Here is a 20,951-nt window from a genome sequence, read left to right as displayed (position 1 = left end):
TGATCATAAAAAAGAAGAAAAGGTAATGCAGAGTATTGAGAGAGCCACTAAACACAGTACTTTTCAGGATTGCTCCTTTTGTTATAACAGTTCTCTAAGCAGTAATGGGCTATTAAATATGAGCTGCTCATCAGAGCTTAAAAAGGAATAAATAATTCAGGAGGAAGAAATAAATTTCTTACTAACCCTGTCTTTGAGACCTCTTTATCTTTTAAAAATGCAGAATACAGCAGAAGAGAAGTCTATGTCAAACCCCCATGAAGCACAGGACAAATGAAAGTAGTGAACTTAATGCAGCAGCACAATGGGACTTTATCTCCCAGGTGGCTTCAGGAACAGCCAATGAAGAGCAGTGGGGCAAGAATACAAGTTACTTTATCATCAAATCTCATGGATGCTATTAAAGCAAATGGGAACTGCCAGTGCTTTCCTCTTCTGGGACTGGACCCATTTTGGATGAAGGCAGTGACACTTAAAAGATGATCACTGTTGGCACAGAGATGCCTTTCACACACACCTGTTCTGCATCCTGGGCCTTTTGTGCTTGCTGGGAAAATAGTAGAAGCTTTCAGCACCAGGTTTGAAGCTTCTGGGAAAGGAATTTTCCTGGCCCCTTCTTTAAATTTTCAAAGTTCCTGATATATAATTACCGCACAGCTAAACACTGTGCAGATATTATGTTGTCGGTACCCTCTGCAAACTTGTGGGTAGGTTGGTTTGCTTACTCTCATTTCCAGCATTTTAAAATAGTTTGGAAATATGTACTTCTCTATAAATAGTTAATTAGGGGTTTTATATAGTCAAGAAGACTGTGCTAGTTAGAGGAGGCTCTTAATTAATTCAAAGCTTGTTTCCAACAACCTTCTCTTTTTCTGGTCACCCAGTATTTCCCAGAAATTACATTAAATAGTATTTTGTATTCAAAGCAGTCATTCCCTCCAAAACCTGCATCAATAGGGAAAATTAGATCTAAAGATACTGATAATTCCTGATCCAATTAACCTGAGGAGGTAAAAATTTCATGAATGAAATGAGAAGGCAAATTGTTAGCAGATCCATTTCTAGTGATTACAGCTCTAAGTATTCATAAGGAAAAACAGCAGCACAGATCCTCAATAAGAGTAAATTATTAGTTCAGTGGTGTGCTGGTGATTTACAACAGCTGAAGAACCACAATCAATTCAGGAAGTCTGTGAAATCTCTTTTTGAAAGCTATTCCCAAAAATGCCTATTAATAAGATAGATAATTGGACAACCAACCCCCTACTAACAGTTAAATAAAACCTGATACAATGAAAAGCGACTGTGCAGGCAATGTTTCTCTCTACCTAATTCATGTTTGTTGATTAGAGAAATGGCAAAACACACATATTGCAGCTGACACTGAGTGTTTTGGGCTCTTGGGCTGTTAGTTGGAATCTGAAGCAATGGAGCTTCAGAGCAGGTGTCAGGTATTCTCTATTCCCTTAATTATTTACAGTCAGCTATTTCTCTGTGGTGCAGGCAAGGGGATCTTTCCTCACCAGTGGCACTGCAGGAGTGCTCTGATTTTATGCATTGCCATATCCTCTGCTGCATACCACACTACTCAGCTTGACAATCAGCCGAGGCTGGAAAATCAAGTAAGGTGGGTTGCTGAAGACACCCATCTGCAACCAAGGGATGGGCTTTGTTAAGATTATATGCAACTGATTTCTTTCAGCTACTTTGGCAAGCTCAGGAATGTGGCTAGTTTGTCCCTACAATCTAACTCAAAGCTCACATGTCCTGCAGAGTCCTTAGAGCTGCCTCCCTGGTGCTGTTTTTGTGGAAGTTGCCTGCCACAACCACCCCAGCAATCTCCCATTGCTTTCTCTGAGAACAGAACCACCTCTTTCCATCACCTCCTGCCCCTCTCCCTGCCTTTTCCTGCACTGGGCAGTGAAATTCACGTAGTAATCAGGAGACAAAACTATTTCTTCCTTTAATTCTTTGTAAGACGTCTTGATTAATGTTTTCTTTGTATGCACCAGAACATTTCCAGCTTCAGGCACAGCAGCACTCAGATGCATAATCTTCTTACAACTAATCTCTCTCTACAGTGAGCATTATGTACAAAGACTACAAACAGAACAACTGCAGGCAAAACCAGGCCCTGAATGCCCACACTGAAAAAAAACCATTCCAGGTCATTCCTCCTGGGGATCCCTATCTAACACAGGACTTAAAAATTTCAAGGTAGGGTCCCACAGGGCAGAACACTTTTATTTGACACGTAGGAAAACTTCATCTTCAGAATCATCTCTGGTTTGGATAAACATCTGTGAGCAAACACCATCCCATCACTAAAGCCATGTTGTCTTTGGGAAAGAGATCTCTGCAACCTTATGGCTTGGAAAAGGGCACTGCAGTGTGCACTACATACACAATCCTTGTGTAGTTTGCTTTTTTTCTTAAAACAGTTGCAACTGTCTCAGTAAACATTGCACTGGCAATTTCTTCCAGCTAAGAATATTGAGTGGGTCGCTGAAATGAATGCCTAATGATTTTTACATCCACCTCCTCTGCCCTTTAAACTGTAAATTGATTGTTATGCAAAGGCCATTAATTTAACAAAGCATATTAAATTTCCCACTAGCATTGAGGAGCTTCTCTTGACTTAGCATTTCACTGGTCTTTCCCCTTGTTAACTGCATAGATCATACCTCACTTGCTGTAATTACAACTATTACATCAACATTAATTATTTCCTTGGTAATGGCAGGTGCATGCAGAATTGAAGGTCTAACCCACACTAACAGAAGGATGAGAAAGTCTCCAGCATTCAGTGAAAAACAGGAGTGAGAACCTTTCCTGCAGATCTTTTTATCTCAGTCCCTCACTTTATTTTCAGTAAATCATACTTTGCATAATCTCCTTTAGCCCCCAGTTCCTGAAGGCATCCCAATTCAATATAGCTCATGCAAAGGCATTTTCTTGAAGATTCTTCAATCTGTGCAGGAAGGTGAGGTGCTTGCTTGGAATCCTCTTCAGCCCTTTAATCCCATGATCTAATATTTTCAACTGAAGAGATAAATCACACCTGTTAAGTATATACCAAGCACCTTATCCGTCTTACTGAATTTTATTTAAAGCTTATAATTATTTGTTACTGATATCTCTCATCTTTTAAGCAGGAAAAGAGAGTCAAAACTCATTTTTAGCAAAGATGCCCCACCAAAATATAATGTACAACCGAGCACATGTGCAGTGTATAGGAAGAAATGTGCCATCACAGATCACAACTCTTCTGATTTAGTTTTCATTACAAACTAGACAAGAAATTCCAATAAGGATCCACTTTGAGACAAACTCAGGAAACCAGATCTCTGCCTCTAAATTTCTGTTCATCTAGAAACACTTCCATACATCTTTAGTTGAAAGTTTCACAAAGATGACACAAGAATTCCCAGCTGCTTCTCAGCAGTGAACTCAGGAGGCTTTTAGAGATACAGTTAACACAAAATCAAGGTATAGGCACAACTTGAGCACATACACACAAATTACCTTTGAGCTACATAACTGGAATAGGGCTAACAGTGTGGGCTACAAGGAAGGCATGAAATGATATCTGAGAAATCAAACAAGCACCACATGGCCAGTTCGTTCTGAAACCTATGCTGGTGCCTGCTACTTGTTCAAGCTTGTTCAGGTAAGCAGATATAAGCCACCACCACGCCTCACTTGCAGTACAGGTGACCCTTGAATCCCTGCTGCTAGTGCTGGAAGTGTGGGCACAGCTCTGGGGCAGCAGACAGCAGTTTGGCAGTTCATGTCCAAGCCAAAAGGCAAGATTCCCTTTGACTTCCATGGGCACGCGGCTCAGGCACAGAGACATACACACAATATGTATATGGTATAAGGTTAGGCACTAAAAAACAGTACTAACTGTACTAATTACAGAAATAAGCACTCACTAAATTCAATATAAATAATATAAGGCCCAAAGAGGAAAATACTAGACAACTAAAAAACTCCCCACCTCAAAAGCAGATTTGAAGTGCTCTGCTTCCTTTTTGTTGTGGTTATTGCTATCGACAGCTCATCTACCAGTGGCAGTTTTCATTTGAGACCTGCTGTGAACAAAACATCTCTCTAAGTCCGGGGAGCAAGTCTCAGAGTCCCATGAACAGTATTAATGAATTACATAATGGTAAACCACATCCACCTTTGACACATTGAGCTTTCCAGTAATTATCCATAACTCACACAAGTACATGTTGCTTGAGGAATAGCTATCCCACATCCCCCCATGCCCTGAAGTTTTTTTTTTGTGAGTTTTTAGCAATACCTTCCAACAACCTCCCGCACAATCCTTTTAAACTGTAGCTGAATATCTAAGAGAACAGCTTTCTAATAACCCATTTTTACTGGAGCTACCTCAGGGGTGAGACCTCAGGCTGTGGTAAGGACCACCCTGATGCATTCATCACAACAGGCTTTGGGAAGAGGGAGCTCGATCCCACATGGGATCTGCCATCTCCACTCCTGCAGCGGCTGACAGGATTTGGGATAAACTCAGGGCTTTTGAGATATGGTATCAGGTACATAGAAACATAAATAAGACAGTAACTTAGTTGCTTTAACTAAAGCTATTGGAGATTTAAACGCAAGACAAGAACATTTTGCTTTGGACAGGGGCACAGTTACATCACTTGCGAGCAGGCCACATCTCCAAGGTCAGTTCTTGCCTTGATATTTTTCTTTGAAAAGAACATATTAAAGAGCATCCTTACAGCTTCATCCTGCTATCTCAATCACATAATGAGATCATATTCCCTTTTAATGGAAGGATCCTACTTTTAATGACATTTTAAAAAAACCCAGATGACTGCAAGCCTCACTGATGACTTTCTATGATATCTACCTCTGTCTTTATACAATTAAGTCTAGAAAAGATTGTGTCCTGGGGCTACATTCCCACCACACAATTACTAGGAAATACCAAGCCAATTTGAAGGCCTGCTTTCATGCTTGAGATGGTCCTTCTGACATTATTTCCTTGTTTGTGAAATATTGCCCCCTTGTAACAAAATAAACCAGAATCAATTCCTACCTCAAGTCTCTTGAGCCATTCCCAGACCTGGGCTCCAACAGGAACTTTGACACAGTAGTAAGGCAAAGGTAATGGCAGGAAAGGATGTTTAGAGACCATCTTACAAGACAGAAAACAAGTGCTGTTCAGTACCAAAAGGTTCAGTTCTGGATTATGCTATGAGCATCTACTGTCCCCAAGAATTTTAGATTAGAAGTGTATTTCTACCTCAACATCTTGTATGAGTACAAACTATATTTCCACCCAATGGCTCTGACCCCAACCCTACTAAATTAAAGCTGACCTGGCTGAACTACTTCTGAAGAACAGGTAAATGACAGGGAAATTACCAAATCCTGTAGGGCTCCAATCATGCTGAATTTTCCATGCCTTATTTTCTTGTTTCTCCTCTCAGACTCAGACATGATCTGTAAATCTCAGGGGCCTTCATAAGGAGGACTGAATAAACATGACCAAATAAATTTTAAGGACGTGCATCTATTTTTGAAGAGATCCTTATATGCCCCTGTTCAGCTTTTCAGACTTTCAGGCACTGTAGTATATGAAGATCTGCTGTACAGTGGTTTAAATTTAGAATCCACCTGTACTTCCTCTGATATAGCCACTTTCCCTGAAATTCTACAGGAAATTAATATACTGAGTATCTTTGCATAAACCTCACAAGAGCATCCAGCTCTTCCTTCAACAATAGTTAGAAGACAGCAATGCAGTTATTTTGGTCCTAGATTTTTAATTAAAAATCTCTGCAGGAGGAGGGGAGCTAGACAACACAAAAAGAGTGTGCACGGTGGGATTTATGCTGTGTTAAATGAGCCCAAAGAACTCAAATCATGCAAAAACTGTTGAGCATGCATCATGAAACCCACTCTCAGCCTCATTCTCAAGACGAAAACCTTTCTAGGCCTACCCCAGTCCCTCCTTCTCTCCCAGTTTATCTCACACAGTGAAAACAAGCACACAGTATAAACTCTTTGCATTGTGACTTTCCTTTAATTCAGCCAGAGGGAGTTTTAGGCACACAGGTGGATGAGCACACCCATGTCATACATATTTAATCATGTATTTATCTTTGCCTGTCTCCTTTTACCTGTTCAACTAAAACTATCCCAGTATTTTTGCCAGTGGCCACTCTGCTACATGTACAATTTCCCACTATCAGGTGCAGCATGCTGGACATAAGCAAGACTGAAACCACAAGACTGAAACCATAATTATCAGCCATAAGCTAAAGCCCTGGAGAATCTGGACTCCCAAGATTATGGGCAGCACACGTAACAATATAGCTCTTGATAAAAGACAACAAATCTGAAAACTGTGGAATTCAGGAATAGGACTCTTCTCATCACTTTAAAGCTAACCTATACTGACACCAGCTCTTTTTTGTCACTGAATTGAAAGATCCAGGCAAAAAAATATGAATGGAAACAACAGCACAGCTCGGCTACAAACCCCACCCTGGCTATAAGCACTAGCAACTGGAAATACAAGAGAGGTCAAAATCAGCCCTGCCTGGAGAGCTGGGAGCTCCCAGCTTGGGAGAGTAAGGGAAGCAGTCACCACACAGCACAACACCAACAAAAAGATGTCCCTGCAAGTTCCAGCACTGCCACAGGGGAGGGAGGAGAGCTCAAAGGAGGATATGGAGAACAAGGAGCACCAGCAAACCCTGCTTCTATAGATTTATGGATCACACTGACCTTCAATGGCTCCATGCCAAAAGCAAAAACATGTCTTTAAGCAAACATAAATCCCTGCCTCCCACACAAATGTGAAACTGAGGTATGACCCAAAAGGAAGATCAGGTCCTCAGCATCCAGACTGGCCTTGTCTGAAAGGAAGCCAAACACAATGCAGCCAGTTCACAGCATTTTCTTTATCGCAGTGCTAAGAGCTATACAATGCTTTCCAATAAAGAACACAGCAATTTATCACAGAGAGACAGGAGTTAGCAGGAAACACTTCCATTATCTCTGCTATGGAAAGGAAGTGACAAAGAGAATGGCTAAAAGGTGACAGTTTTTATGAGGCCAGACTTCAGGCCCTCTCAGGGCTGACCAGCTCTCCTTTTCCATACCAGGAAAAAAGTGATAGGCTTCAGCTATGTGGGTCTCATACAACAGGAGGGAGCTGCAACACTGTGAGTTCTCAAGACAAACAAACCAAATGAAAATATCTGTGTTCTGTTAGATCCTCAGGCTGTAAAACCAAGGAAGTTTTGTGGCCTCCTTAGCAGGGTGATGCTGACTGACAGTGGGGAGCGCAGGGATGAGCATCCAGCTGGTAGAACAGAAGCAATCCCAGAGACCTGCAGTGCTGTAAAGCGGGGATAGAAGAGAGCAAGAGCCCATGATGCTTCCTGGCAACTATTTGGTCTGTATTAGAAAAGCAGGCTTCAAAGTGGTTGCTGCCTACAAGCTCCAAACACAGAAGAATTTATAAACAACAGAGCCCAGATGGGAAAGATCTGAAAAGTTTGGGAGGGCAACAGGGAAAGGAATAAACAAATATCTCTTAAACGAAATAAGGGAGTGCTTTAAATGGCAGAAAGCTAGATGGTCTGTGCAGACTCTGTGGTGCCTCTAAAAGGTACAAAATCTTTAAAATCCCATGGCTGTGCACATGTACCAAATTCCCCTACAGGGCACAAACACAGGCTGCTATTACCAACTGCCAGTAACAAACACTATTGCTCAGCCATTAGCAATCAGAAGGCACAGCAACCCACAGTGCTAGAAGCTGTACAAACATATAACAAATAATTGCCTCAGCCTCAAAAAACATATTGGGTTTCTATCATCTCAAGCAGCACTTGGACCCAAATGTATTTGCTAAACAGCAACAGACCACAGCAGCTAATGTCTGAGCGAAGCAGAGAAAACTAAAGAGCGTTACATTTTGATGTCTTCCCCTTGATCAGATCAGTTCGTTCAGTGCCCTTCACAGCAAAACTAATCTGCCTCTACAGTCATTTCTTCATCTTTAGAGAAATGTATAAACACAGGTATTAACAGCTTCACTCCTCGGACACCAGTGATGAGACTGCCGTAAGAACAACTGGGCCTTTTATAATCAACTATTTCCTACCTGGTTAAAAGTGGAGGTGAGCAGACAAATTAAAGGGACGTTTTCAAAACTGCTCAGCAGTCGATTCTGCAGACTCCTGTGGGAGTGGGGCCAAGCTGAGACTGCCTCTGTCTGTCAATCTCACATAAACTGTCCTGACTGCAAACCATGCTGCCAAGAGATGCAGGCAAGGACCTGTCTGATGTCTCTGCCTCTCCTTCCAGGACTGCCAGTGTTGCCCGACTCTTTAAGGTGAAAGATCAGCTGTTGACAGCTTGCAGTTCCCACCCGATGCAAGCAGAACAGACAAAACCCATGAGTCAGGTCAGGGACAGAAGTAATGAAACGCAGCAAAAGGACTCCCACAGACATCACTTTCCTCCTAGAAAGAGGCAGCAAAGACCAGGGCAAGCTGGACACTCGTCTGGATTACAACCCAGCTGCAGATTTGCCCAAGGTCAGCTTCTTGCTCTTGATGACCATAGAGCAGCTTTCCCAAGTGCTGCCTGCCTGTGGCACCCTGGCAGCCCCAGCAGCACCCAGCTGCAGCCCCAGCCTGCAGGCAGAGACCCAGCCTGCTCACAGGAGTCACCTCTGCCACCATCACTGCAGTCATGGGCAGTCACTGAGCTCAGGGAAAAAACAGCGAAGAAGATTTGCACCTTGCTCTGCAAAACAAGCCACTTGCAGTTTGGAAAGCTGTTCCCGAAGCAGTGCTCAGTCTGGAGGTTATGAATTTGAAAAACACAGCATGGAAATGGCACTCACAACAAGCAAAGGTGGGAATTAAATGAGACAGAGGTGACACTAACTCATAGGAGGAAACTATTAGGTTCTGTGAAAATTTACTTCCCTCAACAACCTGTCAAGGTAACTGTGCCAACAAGCAGCACAACAAAGCAGGTTCCTTCTAACAAAGCTTTCCAGTCCCCTAACGGCACCAGCTTCTCCCCCCTCCATGGACTCCTTCCTGTCACTATCACCCTAAAATAACCTCTTACCTTCCAGAAGAAAATGGGCCTATCCTGCTTATTTTCTCTGGTAGAAGAGAACCTAAAAGCTTTAGTTAGGTCCCATGTTTCTAGACACCTGTCATCAGTCATGTCAATTAAGACAGTTCTTTCCCAAAAGACCATTTCTTCTGGTGGCACTGCCTTCCCAAAAAGGTCTGAATATAAAGTGATTTCTACACCAAATGTATTTCTCCTTTGCCTACAAACACCAATAGTCTTCCCTACACATCTCAGGATGTATAGATTATCAGTGGGGTAGATTAACCCCACTGATAAAATACGATGTTTAGGATTATACTGTCTGATTGGAATTTTTCTAAGTTTCACTATGTGCTACTGGTCTCTAGACTGCCCTGCCCTACTGATGACTGAGGTAGATGACCACAGGTAAGTGTTTCACACCCACCAGGCACTCACATTTCCCTGGTGCAAGTGGATTTTCAGGACCCATTTTTGTGACATTGCTAAAATACCTCCCTATTTCCCTGCCAGCTCAAAGGCACTCCCAAGTAAGCATTACTGGAATCTACATCTCTGCCACTACACTGCCAATTGGCTGCACATAAAAGCAATGGCCAGTTTGAAAGTGAATAAAATCTTAGGTGCTTTATTAATAAATAAACAACTACCATGACTCACATGACTCACAGTCATGACATTATAGCCAACACACTGGGCAGTTCTTAGCTTCTTTACTGTGAATACATAGTGGCAGTAACACCAAGTCTTTCCACTGTACTTCTAGTCACAAAGACAAGATTATAAATACACAGCATATTCACACTTGTTTGTCAAAGAGTTATTGAGGCAGTCTGCAGACCAAGACTTGTTCTATACATGATTTTGTACCAGTTCATCCTTGTTAAATTACAAGTACTATTTGCTGCTATATTTCTGATGATACAACAAAAGTGTGGGTATAATCAGAGCCAAAAAAAAGTGCTTTATACTGGAAGAGCTGGTTCTTCTTTCCCACGGGGGAACAAGCCACACTGGTATAAGCATGTTCATACTGGCATAGCTGAATTCACACTAGGGGAGGGTTGTATCAATATTACAGAACAGCAGTTAAAAAGTAGTGCAAGTTGTTTACATAGGCAAGACCTAATTTTTAAAGGATTTGCTCCTGATCTTGAAAACACTGCTAAAACTCCTAATTCTACAAGCAATCTAGACACAGAAAAGAACTAGGCTGATCATGGGTTTAGCTGAATAAAATATACTACAAATCAATACAGACGGCTGGATAGTAATAGCAACAGCAACAGAAACATACATACGGAGGGGGCAGACTTTCATGTGGGCTCTCACTAATAAAGCCAGTTATACCTACCCTTTATGTAGGTAAGATACCCAAGTTGTTTAGCAGCAGAGGGCAGTAAGATGGCCAGCCCTGTTATATCAGTCCAAATACCTTGAAATGTCAACTGATGAAGCAAATCACAGGATGCCACTGCCACAGCTGCTGCTATCAGAATTCAAGCCTCAAGGGAGCTGAGTGCCGGTGTGGTTTTGAGCAGACAGGCAGAAATGCAAATCGGGTGTTCAGATACTTTTAAATCCATCAGATACAATTGCCGCCAGTCAAAGGTTCCCAAAGCATAAGGCTATAAATGTTCAAAGAACCCACTGCAATAGCCTAAGACTGTGTCCGGCCTCTGAGGCATGGGGATGGAAACAAAGAAGAGACTGAAAGGAGGGGGAATAAGAGATGAGGGGAGAAGAGGAGGTCAGGTAAAAAAAGGAGAGACTGAAAGGCATAAAGAAAGAGCCTACACAAAGGGAGGATTTTAGGGAGTGTTAAGAAAGTAGGAAGGTTGGGATCAGTCTTGGGGAAGAGGAAAAGGACACTCACCGCAGTGCTTGCAGCCTCAGACGGCAATCACTCTTCTCTGCCATGCGACACCTGCATTGAAAGCCACCATCCCTTCCCCAGTTCCTCACCGCCTGCTACATACACAGAAGGCTTTCTGATCCCCTCCTGGCTGGTACACACCTCCAAGCTGCAGATCAGCACAGGAGCCAGAGAAGACACCCGCACGCACAGCCTCTGCTCCAGGGGCACATGGCTCTCCAACACACCTCCCACACGCTGCCAGCACCCTGCCTGCGATCCCAGCTCCCGCTCACAGAAACAGGGCGACTCTCTAATCACAGCGACTGTGGAAGAAAATCCTGAGGAGAAGCGCAACGTGATTCAGCCCAGCGATATGTCCAAAGAAAGCCTTAAACAATAGCCCTGACGGGTGTGATCTGCCACTGTTTGGCAGGGGAAGTTCAAGCTGCAATGCCCATCGACAATAATTGTCAGCACTGTTAACAGTTTCGCTGCCGATCAAAGCAGCTGGGCAGCACCGGGAGAATTACAGCCAGTTGCTGTCACTTAGCAAAGCACAGCAGCAATAAACAATCTGCAACTCTGTGACAGACTCTATTCCTGTCGCGCATAATCTCTCACTCTGTTCCTTTTTAGTGGCTTCTTAGCACACAGAATCCCCGTGCAATCAAAAGTTTAAGAAAAAACCAAAGCGAAACAAACAAGCCTCTGCAATTCACTTCTTTCTGTAATGAAACTGAAAGGAATGAAGTAAATCCTTGCAACTGTGGAACCGCTCAGTGCACTCTGCATGGGACTCAGATACACACGAGTTTGACAAAGATTTCTCAGTTGATGCAGCTGAGCAGTAAAAGCATCATTTCTTAAGCTGTACAGAACCTAAACCTGCCATGCAGAGGCAGTTTTGCCAAGCACTGGTGCAGACTTCAGGTACACTAGCACAGTATTACTGCTTTAGATTTAAAAACAATCCGATGGATGTTGCTAGTTACAGTATCCCATGGCAATTGTACAAATATTTCAGTAGGCGAGCATTTGTAATTACAGCCTTGAATCACTCTGCATCTGGAAAATATCCACATTTTTTCCTTTGTGGGTTTTCCCGATACTGCTAAATTAAGAGACAAACACAGAACCCACACCTCAGCCAAAGCTTGCTCCCAAGGCTATTTGTGTGGCTGGTGTTATGTCCAGGATGTGCTCTTCCCTGGCCCTCATCACAGTGAAGGAAGAGCTTTTCAAAAACATCTTTATCTGCTAGTGTCAGCCACTGCAGTGTATCAGTCAGTATCTTTCTGTACACAGTTTTACACTGACTTCATAGAATCAGAATCATGCAATGGCTTGGGCTGGAAGGGACCTTAAAGATCATCTTCTACCAAACCCACAGATACACTTGGCACTAGATCAAGCTCCCTAGAGCCCTATCCAGCCTGGCCTTGAACACTTCCAGGGATGGGGAATCCACAGCTTTTCCGGACAGCCTGTTCCAGTGTTTTATCATCCTCACAGTGGAGAATTTCTTTCTAACATATAATCTAAATCTTCCCTCTTTCAGTTTAAAACCATTCTCCTTTGTCCCATCACTATCTGCCCATGTAAATAGCTCTCCCTCTTTTTTATAAACCTTTTTAAGTATTGGAAGGGAGTGATGAAGCCTCCCTGGGACCTTCTCCAGGCTAAACAACTCCAGCTCTTTCAGCCCGTCCTCATAGGAGGATACATCCCTCTGACCACACTCATGGCTCTCCTTCGGACTCATTCCAACAGATGCACATCTTTCTTGTGTTGAGGGCCCCAGAGCTGGATGCAGCACTCCAGGTGGGGTCTCATGAGAGAAGAGGGGCAGGATTCCCTCCCTTGATAAAGCTCTCCCTTCTCCTTTATTGGAGGGGGTGGGGAATGGTACACTCTCTTTGGCCTTTCTTTTCTGACCACTGTACTTAAAGAATTCCTCAGAGTTAGTCTTCACATCCCATGCCAAGTTGCATTTTATCTGTGCCTTACCTTTCCTGATCCCATCCCAGCACATCCAAACAGTATCCCTGTACATTCCCCAGTCATCTGACCCTGCTTCCACCAGCTGGGCATTTTCTTCTTGCTCATCAGCTTGAGAGGAAGGTCCCTGCTCAGCCATGATGATTTCTGGCCTGCCTTTCTTGGTTTCTTACACACTGGGAGGGGGAGGTCATGTGCTCTAAGAAAAGTGGCCTTAAAGAGTTGCCAGCTCTGGTCAGCTAAGGACAGTTTCCCAGGAAATCACATCCATTAATTTTTTAAACAGCTGGAAGTTCACTGTTTTAAAGTTGAGGGTCCTGACCTTGCTCTTTCCCACACCCATATTTCTTGAGATTACAAACCCAGCCAGGGCATGCTCACTACAGCCCAGACTGCCTCCAAACTCCTGTCATGAGATCACTTGCTTTGGTGAGCACCAGGTCCTGCATCTTCCCTCATCACTTTGTGTGACACTTGGATCTGAAATTTACCCCTAATGCACTCCAGGAGTCTCCTGGATTGCTTACAGCCAGCTGTATTGCTTTTCCAGCAGATATCTGGATGGTTGAAATCCCCCATCAGGATGAGAGCTTGTGAGCACGATGCTTCCTGCAGCTGAGGCAAGACTCCCCATCAGCAGGTCCCCCCCTGGTCATCCCACCCATGAGATGTCCTTTGTCCTTTGTTGACCCACAAGCTCAGCCTGTTTGTAGCTGTTTCTCAGAGACAGCCCTTCTCAATCCACCCATTCCTTAACAGAGAGTGCAACGCTCCTGCTCCTTCCCAGTCTATCTCTTCTGAAAAGTTTGCAGCCCTCCATTGCAGTGTTCCAGTTGTGTGACCATTCCAACATGTTTCCACGATAACAATTTGGTCACAGTTCTCTAACTGAAACATGGTTTCCAGCTCCTCTTGATGCATGCACTGGGCTCTTGGGCAGACTTGTGTCAGACCAGATTGCTCCAAGACATCTGGCAAGGTGTGACTAAAGAACTTCGGAAGAACTCCCACTTGTTGCACTAATTTCTCATGGATAAATGAAAATGCAGTGGTAATAGTAACAGTGAGAAGCCAGAATTTTACACCTTAAATGTACTGTGCAAACAAGGATTAAAATGTATGCATAAACACCGCCTTCTACACTTGACAGACCATTGTTTGCTGAAGCCGCAGCACCTGTTGAGACATGATCTTTCATTGGATCAGATACTTCAGCTATCAGAGACACTCCAGCAGCAGGAAACTATAGAAATCCTCGTGGGAGGCAATGCTCATTTGTCAGGCAGCACAAACACTGCCAGGATTCTAAAGCTGCCACCTTGGTGGAAGTGATAAATCCCAGCGGAGCATCAGGCAAGAAGTGATGCCAAGGCCAGGGGTCCACAGACCCTCTCCCATGAGGGGCTGGGAGAACCAGTCACCCAGAGAAACTGGGGTTACCAAGCAGGGGAGGAACCATGTAGGGTACCCAGTACCCCAAAAATGTCCACTCTCATTTAAGAAGGCAGAGGAACCCTGCAGTAAATTCTGTAAGTAATTAAGAGTGGAAAGTAAAATCTTTTTCTGCATATCCCGGAATCTCAGGGACTCTTCAGTTAAAAGTATTTCTCTCACTTTCAGACAGTTTTAAAGGAGCTCTCCATGGCTGGGTATTACAAGGCAAAAATAAAAACTAGGATGAATTTGAAGAGAAGGGTTCACAAGCGACTAGCACTGAGAAGGGTCTGAGGTCTCCACTGAGATGAGGGGATAGATGCAGGGCTTCTGTCTGAGAAGGACGCCCTGAGGCCATCCTAGTTGTGAAAACAGAGGGGATTTTTCAGGCACATGAGACAAGGAGGCGCTAGGAACAGTTTTGTCCAGAAAATTACTTGATGGTCTCTGCAGCCCTATGTTTCCCTGGTTCACAGTTTCACCATTTTCATTGCCTCTTAAAGAGGGTGAAGAATTTCGGAATGGGTACATGCATAGGCAGCAAGCTCTTCTCTGTATCAAATCATTAAATGTCACAGCAACCTGGTGGCTCCTCACAACAGTTTTAGACTGTGGTCTGCCCTCGGCAGCCTTGAGACTCACTGGCTCCAGGCAAGGCATGACAAGCCAGAGCAGGGAACTGTCACAGCATCATTTGTGAACAATGGCACATCTACCTCTACCATCCATCTCAGCCACAGGAAAATAATGGCAAATCATCAAATTTCTTCCCAGAAGGAAGCTATTATAACTGCTTCCAAGATGTCCTACCTCTTCCTTACACTAGTTCAGAATGAATGCAAAACTAATTTCTGCAAATTGGTGTGTGTTTGCCCTCTTGCCAGCTCATGCCAGCTCTTGCCTCAGATGGGCTTGGGTCAGTGGTGACCTGCCTAGGGTCAGTGTGGACAGGATCAGTCTTAACACTTCTTGATCTCAAAGAGACTTGCTTGAAAGTAATTTTCCACGTGCCTGGTAATCACACTCTCACTGTTTCTTTCCTTGTTTATGCCCCATTTCTGCCAAGTAACAGCATCCTTCAGTAAATGGAAAAGCATGTCTAGGTCTCCAAGCTTTTACTACCAGGTCGTTTCTCCATAAGTTTGGCTGAATTGTGTGATTTCTTAAAAAGCAGGCAAAACACTTTCATCTTCAAAAAAGAGCACAATGTTCAGAAAGACCTCTATTAAATGCTGTTAGAGAAAGGCCAAGCAGCACATGCAGCTTTGTACTACTAAATTAACCATGCAAAACCAGACCTAAGAACAGACTGTCCCACTTAAAATACTTCCAAATTCTGATGCTTGCAACATATCAATAACCTGATCAATTCCCAACTAGAAAACAACAGAGCTGGCGTGTGGACTATGCAAGTAGGTTCAACTCCCACACAGGAACTAATGGTCCAGTAGCAAAGCTGCTTCCAAAGACACTACAACTTTGGAAAACTTTGTTAACCTGTCTAGGGAAATCTCAGCATGCTCCCACCTCAAAGGGAGGTTCACTGGCTCTTTTCCTCCGAGCATTTCTTACTGAATCAAAGACAATGCCCAAGTAACACAAAACACAGCTTCTTCCTACAGCTGAAGTAGCAAAGGCATCTCCCTTTGTGTCTTCTGATTTCCTGCAAGAAAAGACACACCTTCTTCCTTGGAATCTCTCTGAATCATGGAGTAGGCAGGCAGCCCTTAACACCCTTTTGGCCAGGCAGCAGGACACGGGCATTGCTGAGGAAGATTCCCTACAACCCTGCTCAGCCCTCCAGCCCCAGGAGCCTTCGGCCATCCCAGTGTGGAAATGTTGTGAGGACTTCAGCGGTTCTGGCAAAGAGGGCTTAGTACAGCTGAGATTCCCAGGCCTTTCACTGATTGTACAATCTTCACAGTATATGTCTATCTTTAAATAAAACCAACAAACCAAAGCAAATAAATGAGAAAAAAAACCCTTATTTTTCTTTCTTCTTTTAGACCTGGAATCCTCTTGAAATATCATCAACATGAAAGAGATTTGGGCTTTTCATTTTTTGTGATTGCAGAGTGACAGAAAAGAAACATTCCAGGCTGTACAGGCTTGATGGAAGGATGAATCTTTGATGGGATGCTGCTTTTGCCCAGCAGTGCTGCCAGTGACAGCAACCCAGCTCATGCAAAGAAAGTAACTTTTCTAAGTCACAGCACTCTCATTCCTGAAGAATAATAGATTCAGCATGATTCCATAGCCTAGTCTGAAAATGGGATTGCAGGCTTTTCCGTGTTGGCAGTCCCCTGAAAGAACATAAATTCAGAACTTGGCCAATTTATAGCATTAACATCTATTAACCAACACAGATCTTTCCTGCTACTACCACCATCAATGAATGTGATGCTGTCTTGCTACAGAGCTGATTTTCAGAAGAGCTGTATCATTCTACTTTCACAGGGGCTCCACTGTACCTGACCAGTAAAATACTGTAGTAACAAGGTAGAAGAATGAAACAAATGGAAGGAATTACAGGATCAGATTAAAGACATATCATTTTGGACATTTACACACAGACAGTCGAAGACAGCTTTTTTTTGCTTTTTGCTTTTTTTTTTTTTTAAGAAAAAGAAAATAAAAGGGGGGGTGGGGGGAGTGAATTACCACAGTTCAAAGAACCCAGGATCCCAGATATCAAAGAAATGTGTAAGAAAAGCCAGGATGAAAAGAATCAGAAAATAAAAACTGTTAGAAACTAATAAAGAAGCCTCAAATGGCAGGAAGTGGGGGCAATCAACAGCAGCAAAAAAATGTTCAGCACCCATCCCTCTAGGCAGATTACTCTTCTCGCTATGTTTCTGGCTAGCAGGCTAATCTTGGGAATACTTTTCTTACATTCTCTGTGCCTGCTTCTGGGAACAAAGCTATGGGAAATAAGCCTGATGAAAGTATGAGTAGGTCTGGGCTTTGAGCCCTAGTTAAGAGAAAATGTAAACCTTTCTCCAAATCTATGATTAGGTCCCATGATTCAGGAAGAAGCAAGAAGATAGCTAATATGTGTTTATAAATCTTGCCACATCTGCTTCCAAACTTTCCATTAACAACTTGGTGAGTATCCAGTAACAGGAGATTTTCCAGGGCCAGGACACTGAGGAAACAGTGCTGCGTGAAACATGCACTATTGTAATGATATTCCCAAATGACACGGTAAGGTGGTGACAGGATTTGTGCTTGCCTGAATCACTGCCATGCTGCCAAAAAATGTCAGGGCTTTGGGTTTGGGGCGTTGTTCTTTTTCTCAGTTTAATAAACAAAAGCTGCAAAGAAAAGTCTTTTTCTTGAAGGCAGACTGCAAATGTGCAGAGGAAAGAACAGGAGAGAGTTTGTCTTGCTGCTGCCGGAAGGACAGAGACAAGGACGACTGGCAGCTTCAGGAGCTGCCCAGTCGAGAACTGGAGGAAAAAGGCCATGGCTGAGTGAGTTCAGCAAGCCATGGACAAATGGGTCACTGCACCATGCAAACTGTGTGCTCTGGTTGTTGAAAAACAGGACAAAGACTGCTGGGACCAGTCTTGGAACCCACTTGTCCCAGTACAGACTGAAGGCAGGACAAGGATGCTCCTCACCCACCCAATTGTTCTCTGCTTCCAGCAGCTACAGAGCACAAGAGACTGAAAAATTCCATATGGAGAAACATGTGCTGGCTGCTACAGGGCAAAGTAAACTTTCTATTCAGACTGAGCCGTCGTGATTATGTGCAATCTTGAATTGTTTCTTGTGACTTTAGTTACTAAAACTGGTAAGGAAAAAATCACCCCTTAGTTTCATATATACAGTGAGAAAAAGCCAGCATAAGGGATGACAAGGAAGTTGTTCTTCCTCATGACCCAACGTGCAGGAGATGAACTCTGACTGACTTCTGCAATTAAAAAGGGAAAATGAAAAAGTGTTGTGTGTTAAATCATGAACTTGACTTCTCAGCAGTGGCAGCCTGCTTCTGTGAACCTGCATGTAACCCCACCTTTGGAAGGATTTTTTTCTCCAAATCAAATCACTCATCTGCAAAAACTGTAACTGCAACCACAGCTCTGGTCCATTTTCAGAGTCACACATTTTCATACCCACGCTTAGTGCTTGGTGCCAACATGTTTTGTCCTAAGTAATTCTTTATATTAGTACATGGCAGACAACCTCTGATGAGAAACACAGCCACCGAGGATGAAGTGGCACAAAAAAAAAAGCTTTTCTTGGTAAGAGTTATTCAGATTTTTAAAATTCCAGCAAAAGGCAAATTAATCCAAACCTTCAGAAACCCAGATTTCAAAATGTTCAAAAGCTTGTGCTTTTGTGTCAGAGAAACTGGCAATTTGAAGAAATTTCGATGTCTCCTAACATGACTTTGATACTACTTTATACAGCAAGACCCACACACTTCAGACTATGCCAGTAACTTGTCCAGTGGTCATTTTTCTCTGCTGGTATGTTGTATGGGGCACTTACACTAAACGGCTCATTAGGCCTAATTTACATTAACTGCAACTATTTAAAGATGAGTTTATTGTCTGGAGCTACATAAACCAGGAAGGAAGGAACACCATAAAAGGTAAATTACCTTATTTCTTCCAACACTCTTGTTCTCATTATGGCCTTTTACACAGACAAACATTGTGTACTCTAGCTTAAAATTAAGGTAGAACCATGGGACTGGATATGAGGTGACTGATGTATCAGCTTTGAATCCAGCTATGAGCAACCAGAGTCAGAAACAGCCTGTTCTGTTCCCTCTTCGTGAACCCTCTGGCTTTAATTCTTTCAGCTGTACAAGGCTCTGCTTTTACAACAGCTCCCAAAAAGAAAAAACATGTTATGGGAATGGTAAGAAAGCCAGTAATGGAGCCAGATGCAATAAAAAACACCAGAGAGTCAAAAACCTGAGTAAAAGTCACTTTAAATACCATTATCTCTGCTGGTAAAAAACACACCAGACACATGGAGCCAGATCCACAGCTGATGAACTGACTTTGATGCAAGTGAGGTTATTTACAGGATGTCCTTTTATGTTTAGCAGAGAGCAGGGTCTGTTTGAGAGGACAACCATGAGTCTCTGGGCTGCCTTTGACTAACACACCACTTCATGCCATAGATAGCTGGGTATCATATGTTGCACTGGCTTCTGGTTTAAACTGTGCTGCTGTGGTTAATCACAGCAGCTGCACAGCAAGGAGGGAACAGCTCACAATCCAGCAGAACAGCCAGTGCCTGCACTCCACCCAGGAGCTGCTGTACGTGCAGGAGGCACAGGAGGACATGTAGCAGCTAACTCTGATAAAGACAGTCAGACTTGAGTCCTGTGATCTAGAAAATAGCCTTTGCCCTGAAGGGGTGGACACCCAAAGGAAGGACTTCTGGCCCTTCTGCTTTCCACATCAAAGAGCGTGTTTCTAAATCCAAAGCAAGCAAGAAGGGTTGGAAGCAGTGTTTCTGACAGAACATGCTATTTTAAAAATGACAGTGTAACATGGCTGCCAAAGGATTTTTTTTCTCTGAAACCACGCCAGTTTTAGTCTCTTCTGCCAAGAAAATCCATTTCTGCAGCTGTGTCATCAGTGACTCAGAGATTCCCTGAGTCTCCAGACTTGTCCCATTGGTGGTCCAGTGGCAGCGTTGGGCAAGAAGAGATCAGCACAAGAGGACAGGCAACCAAGACTAACATATCAGAGCCAGGTTTGCTTCTGGAATATTTCTGCTTGTATTAAACAGAGTGAATACACCAGTAATGGAAAAACAGATAAAACCAGACTGTCAGCTGTGATCCCATACCTGGAAGGTGGCAGTAGAGGAACAGCCACACAAATGTCCTTTCTCTGCAGTGCCCTGCACTGCGCAGCAGGTGACCACAACGAGCAGAATACAAGACCTCAAGTCTGCTACTTCTGGTCTGGCATTTTACACCTTTTCCAGCAAGACTGAGGTGACAGACTGCCATATTCAGTTTAGGAGAGACAAGCAAAGTGTTTCTCTATTGGGACAGGAAAGAAGGTGGGTAAGTGAGGACCTGCTGGTGAAAAAAATAAACAAAACATGCCAAGTGTACATTTAATCCCTTGAAATCTGGCTTCAAATACCGAGTTCAAATCTGGTCAATGCCAGGATTTCCAAGGATGTTAGATGGGCCTGGGATAGTTAAATATGACTGGGAGGGTCACAGCTCCCTCTTGAGCACTGTGGGTAACAGCTGACACTGACAGCACAGAGTGTTACAATGTGGGTAAAGATGGAAAAAAAAGAAGGCAGAGACAGTTCATTCCTTAGATCTCTACAGGGTACTATCCACCACAACCTAATGGTTCAGTGAGAGAAGGATCCAAGAGCATAAAATATCCACAACTGCCTACATGGTACACACATGTACATACACACACCAACACATGTATCTGCACTCACACACACACACACACACACGTGTATAGGTTCAATACAACACTCACTCTCACAGAAAGGCAGCAAAATCTATCTGCAATATAACACTGCAGTG

General features: G+C 43.4%; 1 protein-coding gene across 21 annotated transcripts in view; it reads right to left on the bottom strand.

Annotated features, from left to right (window-relative positions):
- Nucleotides 1-20,951, bottom strand: part of OSBPL5 (oxysterol binding protein like 5) — a 179,827-nt gene that overhangs the window by 65,739 nt on the left and 93,137 nt on the right. Inside the window, exon 1 of one of the 21 annotated variants that reach the window (XM_023929031.2) lies at nt 11,006-11,943. The exons of 16 other annotated variants lie outside the window; for them this stretch is intronic. The gene's annotated coding sequence lies outside the window, so the exon portion shown is untranslated. Of the gene's footprint in view, nt 1-4,000; nt 4,092-11,005; nt 11,944-20,951 lie in introns of those variants that run through there. 4 more of the 21 variants (XM_086892613.1, XM_086892614.1, XM_023929033.2 and 1 more) reach the window with 4 other exon arrangements.

Source organism: Cyanistes caeruleus, chromosome 6 (genome assembly GCF_971803275.1).
Source record: "Cyanistes caeruleus chromosome 6, bCyaCae1.hap1.1, whole genome shotgun sequence".
NCBI lineage: Eukaryota > Metazoa > Chordata > Aves > Passeriformes > Paridae > Cyanistes > Cyanistes caeruleus.
Note: the sequence above shows the minus strand (reverse complement) of the source record. Positions and strands in the feature narration are given on the sequence as shown.